This window comes from Spinacia oleracea, chromosome 5 (assembly GCF_020520425.1).
Source record: "Spinacia oleracea cultivar Varoflay chromosome 5, BTI_SOV_V1, whole genome shotgun sequence".
In the NCBI taxonomy this organism is placed as follows: domain Eukaryota; kingdom Viridiplantae; phylum Streptophyta; class Magnoliopsida; order Caryophyllales; family Amaranthaceae; genus Spinacia; species Spinacia oleracea.
This window is the reverse complement of record NC_079491.1, coordinates 83,288,532-83,299,875: the sequence shown is the minus strand read 5'-3', so window position 1 is coordinate 83,299,875 and position 11,344 is coordinate 83,288,532.

The window sequence follows — 11,344 nt, the reverse complement described above, 5'->3', positions numbered from 1 at the left end:
TTATGTTTTTTCCCTTAAACCGTCATACCAAAACTTTACATAAACTTCCGATAATTAGCGAAAAGGACCTTTAAATATACGACCTAAAAAAATAAAGAATATAAATTTGGCCATTACTATAATTTATGCTCCACTTCCCATAATATTTTATAAAATAATTTGGTGCCTAATATTGAATACATGTTTTACAATATTTTCCTAATTCAAATAATCTTTCCTGGTAGAATATACTACGTACTTCGTATGTAATAACTATGTGGTATATTTATGTAATTATTATATGCCAAGGATTTGTAATCCTATAATTAATTAAGCTCGCAATTAGGTGGAAACTAGGTTAGGTCCCGTGCAATGCATGGACGAGACTAAATAAATTTTTTCTCTATTGTGACTAATTTTTTAAAATAATTTTTCATGAAACAAAATCATATCAAATTGTATCCACAAATTCTTATTTACAATGGGTGTACGATAAATATTATACACCAAAGTAAAAGTTAACCCAAAATGCTTAAAAGTTAAGCTTATATATGTAAAAGTTATCTATTTTTAAGTGATAAATTTTTTCATTTTAGTAAAACTTATTTCTTCAAAATCACTAATAATGTATAAAATTAATCATTTAACCATTTAAAATATTTATCTATCAATTTTTTTTTACTAATATAAAAGTTAATCAAAACTAGGTTAAAGTTACAAAGAAAAGGGTTAAAGTTATCTTGGTGTACAATAAATTTATTGTACACCTTGTGCGCGCAAGACCTTTTGAATTGTATCATGGTTGTTGGAAAATTAGAGAAAATTATTATTTATTAATTATAAAGTGATTAGTGCAATCTTAGGTGTTTAGGGTTTTGACATAAATACTTAAGTTGGGCAAAAAAAAACTTATCATACCTTTATCAGGTAACCGTTTCTTTTAAATTGAATGATATCCATAACCGTAACCATACCCGTACCCCTACATAAATTGGAAGAAAATAATAATCAAATAATGCTTGTTTGGATATGGACGTATAATAACACATTTTTTAAAAAAACTATTGCATGTATGCTAAGAGTATAATTAATTTTTTTTGAAAAAAGTTTATGAAAATCAAAACACTGTCTTGCTATTACGGAGTAGCAACTTATTACATGTATTATAAAAACAATAATTTTATAAAAATTGTGATTTTTTCATTCCTGACCATTATTTTTCAAATTAGTATTAATATATTATGTTAGATTCTTGCCATAATACACATGAAATCTTTGAAAAAAAATAATAAAGAAATTAGATAATTTAAAAGATTCTTTAATTAAAATTTTATTTTAAAAAAAATCTAAGGACACATTAGGAGATGACACGTGTCATTCATGGTGTGTCTTTTAATATATAGTATTGAGTAGATTAGATCTCGTGCATGCACAAATATTTTAAAATTATTTAACTAATTAGTATAGTACCCGTGCATTTGCACGGTTTAAAAAATTCAAATATTAAACTCTCACTAATTTAAAATTATAAATATTTTCAATAAGTGATGATACAAAACTCATACATTTAAATTTATATAATTTGTATTTTAAATAATTAATTGATATGAATGTGAAAATTTTTATGCTTTAATAATTACAACTCGTCATAATAAAAAAAAATTCCCTTCATAATTTTACGTTACTATGTACATTACGAAACTAATCATCATAATTGTTTAATAAATACTTCATACTTTATTATAACTACTCCCCCGTTTTTAATATGTGTTACACTTTGACCGTCACAAAGTATTAGGAGGTTTAATTTGAATTAAGAAACTAATTGCAAGTGGGCAGCGGGTTAATTATTTATTGTAAGAAATTGATAGTGGTTGAATTATTCATTGTTGGAAAAAAGATGGTGTGAGTAAGTGTATGAACCATGAAAGAGATAAAAATATTAATATAATAGAAAGTGAGGGCCAATATGTTCTCACTTAACCCTCACTACTATGTAATACGTATATTTGTCTTCATTATATGGAATAATTACAAATATATAAGGGAATGAATTATATAAAAGAAGACAATATTTCCTCCAGTTTTTTGTTACACTTCTTTTTTTACTTTCATCCCTTTTTTTTTGTTTATTACACTTCAACTTTATTTTTCTATTTAGCAAACTTTTTCAAACCTTACCCCTTAAGATCTCAAACCCCACTTATACCACTCTCTAGCTCCACCCACCTACCTCATTCCTGCATAATGCAAAGGATCCTTACCCACTTCTCCACCCACTTTACTTGCTCGAGTAACCATATAGTCCATATTACTCCGTAATACATATTTAACCTACCACTTTTTTATTTAAAAATAAAAAAACTAAAGCGTACGTAATGAGTCTTCTTGGATTTTGATCATGTACTCTTATATATAGTTCAACTCTAAAATATTAGAGATTTTTTCTGACACAAATTAATTTGATAATAGAATTATTTTAATTTAGGCCACATTATTGTTAGATTGTTTGCGTTATATAACTATGTTAAAATATTAAGTGTTCAATCTGGTATTGAGAAAATTTATTCCTTCCAATAGACAAACATTTTTTATATCAATACTTAATATTTAGTTAATGTTAGATGACATTGCTATTATTATTTAGAGAATGCACTAATTTTCTTCTCTGTTTCCGTTTAAATCCGTTCCTTAAAATTCTTCCAACTTTTTTCTTTATTTCTTCTTTTGTAAAGGTTTATCCCCATTATACCCATCTTACTTCACTAATTAAGGATAACAATGATCCTAATTATGAATAAAAGTGACCTTACTATTCAAGGGGAAAAGTTATATTATCGAATGAGAAAAGTAACCTTACTCAAGGGTAACGACCGACGAAGGACAAAAGGGTCCTTATTCAAGGAAAACTGGACCTTACACAGGGATAAAAATGACTATAAAATAATGTAATCGACGCAATAATAAAGCACACATAATTACTCAGTTTTGGCTGCCGTTTATTATTTACTGTATAGATATAGATAAATTGAAATTTGTGAGAGCTTAATATTTTGTTATAGAAATTCTATATACTAATTGTAATTAGAGCAATTACCCGTGCAACTTTTGAGAAATTGATTGTAGTATAACAAATTTAGTAACGTAAAATTACATTTTAAAATAATGGTAATGATTGTAATACCTCGTATTTTTCTATTATTATAAATATATTTTATTATATTTATAAAGCATTTCGTTGTATTTTTACAAATTAATTTCATTTAATGAGAATTAAATGCGCTTTTATTTTTAAGTAATTTAAATATTAATTATTTCAAAAACCGTATTTTTATTAAATAAATTCAAGGAATTTATTTAGTTGGGAATTGTTGGGTCGTATTTCAAAAACGAATTTAATAAACTTAAAGCCCGGTCGTTTTGTTTTAATTAAACCCAACAAAGCTTGCAAGGGATTTAATGAATTGAGCCCGGTAATAAGCCCAACTCAAACTACCATAACCTAGCCCACATGGGAGAGAAAAACTATAAATAGACCCTCTCATTAAACCCTCACAAACTTCACACTCCCTCTCTCTCCCTCTTTCTTGCGGCACACCCCACGCCTCTTCTCTCTCTCTTTTCGCCCGCCTTCCTTGCAGCCCAAGGCACGAGTGTGCCGTGTGTGTGGTGCCCAGCCCTCGCGTCGTGCCGTGCGCCCAAGACTTGCTGCCCCTCTCCTCGTGCCTCGCCCCACAGTGCAGCCCCATAGCTGCTGTTGTGCGCGTGTGCCGTGTCCCGCAGCCCGCAGCCCCGCGTCCCGTCGTGCGCTGAGCCTCGTGCTCGTGTGTGAAGGAAATGATGCCCTTGGTCCAAGTATGCATATAATGTTAAGTCTAATAAATTCGGTTCAGTATTAATTAACAAGTTAATAATTCAGTGAGATCAAGTGAGCTGAATGCCTAGCTAGAGGCCGCTTCAGTTCAAGTGGAATTAATGATATTAATCCACAACTTACTCTTGACTGAACCCGTAGGGTCACACAAATAGTACGTAAACGGATCAAGTATTTAATGACATTAAATACTCCATCTATGGATATTCAGAATCGACGGATCTTGGTTTCAGTGGGAGCTGAGATCGTCAAAGGCAAGCAAGTGAATACTCCGGAAACGATGATATTGCCGGAAACGAAAATATGGATCGTATCGGAAATATAAATATTATCCAAGTCGTAGATGTTGCCGGAAACGGAAACATGGTACGTATCGGAAAATATTATCGGAAATAGAAATATTGCCGGAATCGGAAATATTGCCGGAAACGGAAATATTGTCTGAATCGGAAATATTATCGGAATCGGAAAATAATTCCGGAAACGGAAATATTAAATATTTGTTCGAAACGGAAATTAATTCCGGAATCGGAAATATTAAATATTGTTCGTATCGGAAATGAATTCCGGAATCGAGAATTTAATCGGAAGCGTATCGTACGAATTAGCATCGGACGAGGTCTGCCAGACGAAGGCCCAACACGAAGCCGGGCCATCGCCCAGCAAGCCAAAGCGCAAACACACGCCAAAGCCAAGACCAGGCCCAGCGCGAAGGCCAGGCCCAGCCAACGCCTTGGGCGGGCGCGCATGCGGAGCAAGGGGCTACGACGAGTGGGCCGTGCGCTGTGCGTGGGCCGTAAGGCCTGCATGCGGTGCATTGCCACTCGTGTGTGTTACTCGGAATCCTAAGGCTACCAGGATTCGTAATATGATTAAATCTAATCCTAATAGATAAAGTTTGTTTAATTAGAGTCCTAGTAGGATTATAATTAAATAGATGTGTATTCTAATAGGATTATAATTCCTTTCCATAAACTCTATAAATAGGTGCCTAGGGTCACATATTTAAATCGAGAATTGAAGTATTCAAAGGAAAGATTTTGGAACAAAATCAGCCAAACACTTGTAGCCTATTAGCCGAAAATTCTTAGAACCTTAAGGGCGATTCTAGTTGGTCAAGCTTAAGGCGGATCCGGACGTGCTGTGGACTATCTTCGGAGGGACGACACTTGGAGCCCTTAAGACTTGTTCTTGTTCAGTTCGGGCGCAGCTAGGGAGGGCACGCTACAAAGTGTATGCATCTGAATTATGCTAAATGATTATGTGTAAATAATATGTTTCCTGGCATTAAGGTTTTCCGCATGATTTATGTTTTGTCATATGTATCATAACCTAACAGTGGTATCACGAGCCTCTTATTATTTTCATAATCTAAATTGCATGAACGTGGTTAAATTTTACAAATTTGCAAGGAATTAAAGGGGTGATTAGTTTTCGTAATTAATTGCAAATTGCGTTTATTTAATTATATGTACGCAGTTTTTCGGCAGAATATTCGTTACTTAACCAAATCGAGTGATTTTTGTGTCAATTTCGCATGTAAAAGGCATTCTAAAATTTTGACCAAAAACTTCTTTTTCGGCCTAACCCAGAATTCCCAAATTCGAAGCCTAACTATGACTTTTCGGAGGTTTAAGTTTTTCGAACGCAAAAGTTTGTAAATTTAAGATGTTAAATTGAATATTTGCAATTCTTGTTGATAAATCTTGAGTTTTTGATTGACCTACAGTATATGTTTAACAATTATGAATGCCTAGACTTGTTAATTATACAACCTAATTTGTAATTATGATTAATTTGTTGAAATTCGAATAATTTAGAATTGATTTGTTTTTCATAATTAATCAATAATTTAATTAGGTATCCATGATTAAAATCCACCATAAAAATTGTTAATTTATGTTAAATTTTTAATTTTTATGACCTAGATTTGAATCCATGTTAATCGGAAATTAATTAATTAACAAATTTTCGATTTTTCGCCCTAAAATAATGAAATTAATATGATATATTAATTTGTCATTAATTTTAAATTAAAAATTTTAAATTTTTATGAAAACACCCATAAATGTTGCACGCACAAAGCAATGGAAGCTACGTGTTACCCTTAAGGGGTGTTGTATAGTGCGGGCACGCGACGACGAGCAAGGGAGCTCGTCGCCCGTGCGGTACAAATATAATGCAGCGAGCAACGAGCTATGCGGCACGCAAGGCCCTGCGCCTAGGCGTGCGTGCAGGGCGATGGGCGAGGGCATGGGCACACAGCACGAGCACGATGTGTGTGGGCAGCAGTGCGCTGCGCCACGACACACGAAGCTCGCCCAGGGGCAGCAGCCACGACGCAACACGAAGCTGCGCGCAGCGTAGCCCGCAAGGCTGCGTGTGTGCGTGGCATGGGTCGTGTGCTACGATTAATGGCGCGGGGCATGGGCCTCGTAGCTTGATGGGGCTTGGGTGCAAGCCCAAGTGTCTCATCTTGCAAACTATTGATGCGCTTCGTTTTAATTTTAAATTTTCAGTTCGGAAATAATTTTAATTAATTTTAAAATTAATTATTTAAATTGTTTTCTCGGATTTAATTTTGAATATTATAATTATTATAAATTTTTATTTATACTAATTATTTTACTAAAATTAAACCTTGAATTAATTTAAGTTCATTTAATTCAACTGAAAAATAAATTAAATAAATGGATTCAATTATAATTTTATATGAGCTTTAAATTTTAATTAAACTTGTATGTTTCCGGTTAGACTAGAAATACATTTTTATGTTTAAAATTAGTAAAGCATATAAAGTTATTGGTTTAAGTGGGAGCAATTTTAGTCATTAGCTCTTGATTAGGTCTACAAACCCTTTAAGGTTAAACAACTTGATTAGAATTAATAAGGACTGAATAATTGGTAGATTATTGGTGCCCTTGATTAATTGCTGCAAATATTTATGTGATGCATAACGTGTTTTACTAACCAGCTATGTGGGCCATTCATGATAATGAATGGGTGAATGGTATATATATTGTATATGTACTGTTTTGCAGGTTATAAAGGTACTAGTACGGCCCAAATAGGATAGAAAATATGGTCTGTGTACCATTAATTTGAATGTAATTGGTCTAATGCACCAAATTTGTTTTTCAATTCAAATATGGTCTGCGTACCATCAAATAGTTGTAATTAGTTTAATTATAGCTGATCCTATTTGAAGAAAATGGAGCCTCCCACGGTGAAATTCAAGACGAAGTTTCCAATCCATTTTCAAGACGGACTTTGAAGTTGAAGCTTCAAGATGAAGTCGGGCCATACTAGATCACATTTATCTTATGCATATTTTAAGTTATTTATTGCTTTTAAATATGTCTTAAATATGCATGAGATTGAAGCTTGATTATGTTGCATGATTAAGGATTTTAGTTCACTTAAAATCTAACCAACATAGTAAGAGCCTTAAGTTCCAAACTTAAAAATTGAGTTAAAAGGTGCCATGTCAAAATAACACTTACTTGGATAACCTTTACATCAATCTAGTAATAGATTACGCTCAGCGAGGTGTTACTTATTGGTCCTAAAGGGGCAAGGTACACAAATAATTGTGAGTACATGTTAGTTTTGGTGAAACTCAACGATATAAGTAAGGAGTCCTTTTATGTCGTGGCAAAATCGATAGGTATACCTAATAAGCTCTTAGACGTACCTATCAACCAAGAGTAGTTTCTAGACTATTAGCAAAAGACTTTTGCTTACCTAAAAGATTTTAGAATTGAGTCTAAATACATAATATGCTTAATTCTTCAATGGGTTTTAGGATCTTGGAATCATTTTATTCACACCTGCCGGAACAATAAATTCGAATAAAATGCTAATAACTTGTTTAAATTGCATGATTGCTTTAACTTTCAAGTTATTACTCATGATAAATGTTTAGACTTTGCATGCTTCAATGTATGTTTTAATTATTGTTTATAATTAAATATCTTGCACTGCAATAAATCCTTTTAGAAAGGTAACAGTAAATTTCGTTGATTGGTAATGAATCCAAGAACGATTCACGGAATTGAGAGAAAATGAGAAATTTAAATGTACGTTTCTTATAGCGACTTTTATGGTTGTTTTCGAACATCAAAGTCGAATGGCAAACCGATTGGTGCTTGTGAATTCAAAATACAATGTAGTTTTGAGATCATAAAGCATTGAGTTTAAACGCTCATCTTTACCAATGGTTAACAACCTAACATCTTTTATCCATTTAATTCTCGAATGAGTCTAGTCCCTAGACATTCGAATAGATCGATGCTTAGAGAACTTTGGAAGCTTCTGGTAAGATCATCTAGTTGAAACTTAATATTCAACATAAAATGGTAAGAACCTTGTTGGAGTGACATTGGACATGTCTAACAAAGTATAAAAGTCAACACTAGAGAATTCAATTCTTAAGACTATAAGAAAGGGTACAAGAAATAGGAAAACAAGGAACAAATGAAAGGAATTTACGATTCCGTTTCTACCTATAAGTTTATGTTTGAAGAGAAGTGACCTAGCAATCAAACTTCCTTGGTATCATATACCGCTTGAGGTTTTTACTTCGATAATAACTCAAACAATGGAAGCTAGGCTACACTATTGACCTACAAGTGGGAAATAAAGCATGGCAATGCTACATTAGTTGTAGGGTCATCTAGTTTGTTTTAAGTCCTTTCAAAGGCTGGAACTTAATGGCTATTTTGTTCCACAATCAGCATACCTAAATTTCTGTTTTCAAACACAGAAAGACTCACATTCAGAAGAACAAAAACAATGTTTGTTTGTTTATTTGAATGAAATGGTCATTTACGGGTTGAGTCAATATGCTTGATTAAAACAAACAACTCTTTAACAATAAAAACTTTACTAGGTTCAAATCAAACCCTTGATTTGAGTTCCACTAATCTTTGGCATTGTTTCTTAGACCATATCAACAAGTTAACATTCATAATCTCTATTTTGATGGACTTTTGAAAGTTGATTGATTTCTAGATCATTCAAGACAAGCTAGTCTTACTTGTTGAAAGTAACAAAAGATATGAACTATTGTTAGAACGCCTAGACAATAGAGTTCAAACCTAAAGAAAGATTTTATGACTTTATTATTTCACATGGATTTGAGTGAATATAGGTTTATTTACTCAAAGTGATATAAACTTGAATCTGTTTGGCTAGTTCAAAGATTTAGAAGTATAAAATCCACTTGGCAAGAAATCATAAAGATCTAGGTTAGATCATGTTGATGATTACTTAAGTCAAGAATGATCATCAATGATTGTTTGTAGTAAAATTCACAATCTAGCTCCATAAGATATGGCATATCTAAGTTAGAATGATCGAAGTCGATTAGTACTTGATTCGATCAATGATGGATCATAAAAGAACTTTCCTATAATTTCTAAAACAAAATGCTCAACTACCACCAAACTAAACCAAATTCGTCAAAGCTATTGAAAAGTAATTTCAGAATATCTTTTCATAATATATCTAGAGAATTCCTAAACTCAGTGGGAGCTTAGTGTTTGTCATTCGACAAACTAAGGCCCAAGTATAGATATATGTTTCATTGTGATTTATTCAAATTAGACACAAGGGTATTGTTTCTACCACGAATTTTTGAGAACATAATGTTTGTTTGCTCGAAATAATGTCCTTTTGGAGATTCGTTTCCAAAATGACAAGTGGGAGAAAATAGACCTCGAAAGTCTTCGAGGCGAACAACAAACATAAACGGAAATTCCGGAGGCTTTTCGAAGTGCTTCGGAAAATCCGAACTTATTCTTTAAAATAGACCTCGAAAGTCTTCGAGGCGAACAACAAACATAAACGGAAATTCCGGAGGCTTTTCGAAGTGCTTCAGAAAATCCGAACTTATTCTTTAAAGAATAGACATCTCTTAGAAGACTTTACAAGTGCTTCAAGGAGAACAGAATATTCAAAGGACTTTCAAGTGGCTATTGATATTCTATTGTTTGATGTTCTATACCCAAGTAGGCATAGAGTTCAAGTCACTGAAACTATGAGATTCTTCTATTAGATAGTGAAGAAACATGGAGTTTAGGTCACTAAAGCTATACGATTCTTCTATTAGATAGTGAAGAAATCTACAACTTGCAGTCAAACTATTATCACGTATATTAATGAGTTTGTGACTTGTAAGAAAGCTATGACGAAACCCAGATTCCCTAAAATGGTTAGAGGCCATATATAGACTCAATGTTTTAAATGGTTAAAGGCCATAAAACATAATTAATGTTTTGATGACAAAATTGAATTTTGTTGATTTGCAAGAATAGTTTCATACCTATTGGTTGCAAGTTTGTTTTAAGGATAAAAACCATCAAACATGAAATTGTGTTCACACACAAAGCTATATTAGTTGCTAAAGGTTACAAGCAAATTCACGGTGTGGATTGTGTTGAAACCTCATGCAAAATCGTAATGCTTAAGTCTATAATTCAAGAAATGATTGCATATTGGTACATATGGCAATTGGATGACAAAACGTATTCCTCAATCAAATGTTGGAAGAAAACTATGTACATGGCATATCATAGGATTTGTGGATCCAAATAATGCTTGAAAAGAATGCTAGCTTATGAAATCTAAGTACAAATTTAAGCAAGCAATTGGGAATTAGAACTGTATTTTAGTGAAGCTAATAAGCATTTTAATTTCATAAAATGTACATGATTCTTATAGATGTATAAGAAGTTTAGTGGGAGTACGTAAAACTTAATTGGTCCTATGTGTATCACACACATATCTCTCTATTGTGAAATAACATGCAAATGCTAATGACATAGATTTGAAATTATTCATCAATGATGGACCAAGGCGAAACTTAGTACATACTGGGTATTAAGATCTATTTACAAAGATCTTATGACATTGTTTTAGATTAAGTAATGGCATTTACTAAATCAAACACAAAAGACTCCATTGGAGATATTCGACCCATATGAATAAATCTAAGTAAAAGATGTTTGAACTATGTATAAGCATTTACTAAGTTAAACATCAAAGGATCTAAGTAAGATTCTTAACCTATATTATATGTCAAAGAAATTAGCTGGATTTAGTATCTACTGAAACTAGAATGAGCTAAAGTTACATGAATAGAATTCAATTGGGAATTATTCAATTCTGCAAAAGAATTTATCATGTATGATATAATATGAGGATCGCCAAAAATGTATCGTATGACTTTAGGCATGATGAACTTATGGTACTTGAAATGGTACATAGGATTAGTTCTTGATTCAAGGAAATAAAGATATGCTAAATATTGATGCTACACGCATAAACACTAGCAAAGGATCAAGCAAGATTCCTTTGAAGTTAACCATTGGCAAGGACGAGCTATAGAGCATCGTGTTTTGAAATGGAAACATGGATTGGAGACCATAAGTTGTTGTGTGGGAAATTAAATATTAATTTCTATGTTCTAAGATACAGCTGGAAAGTCTT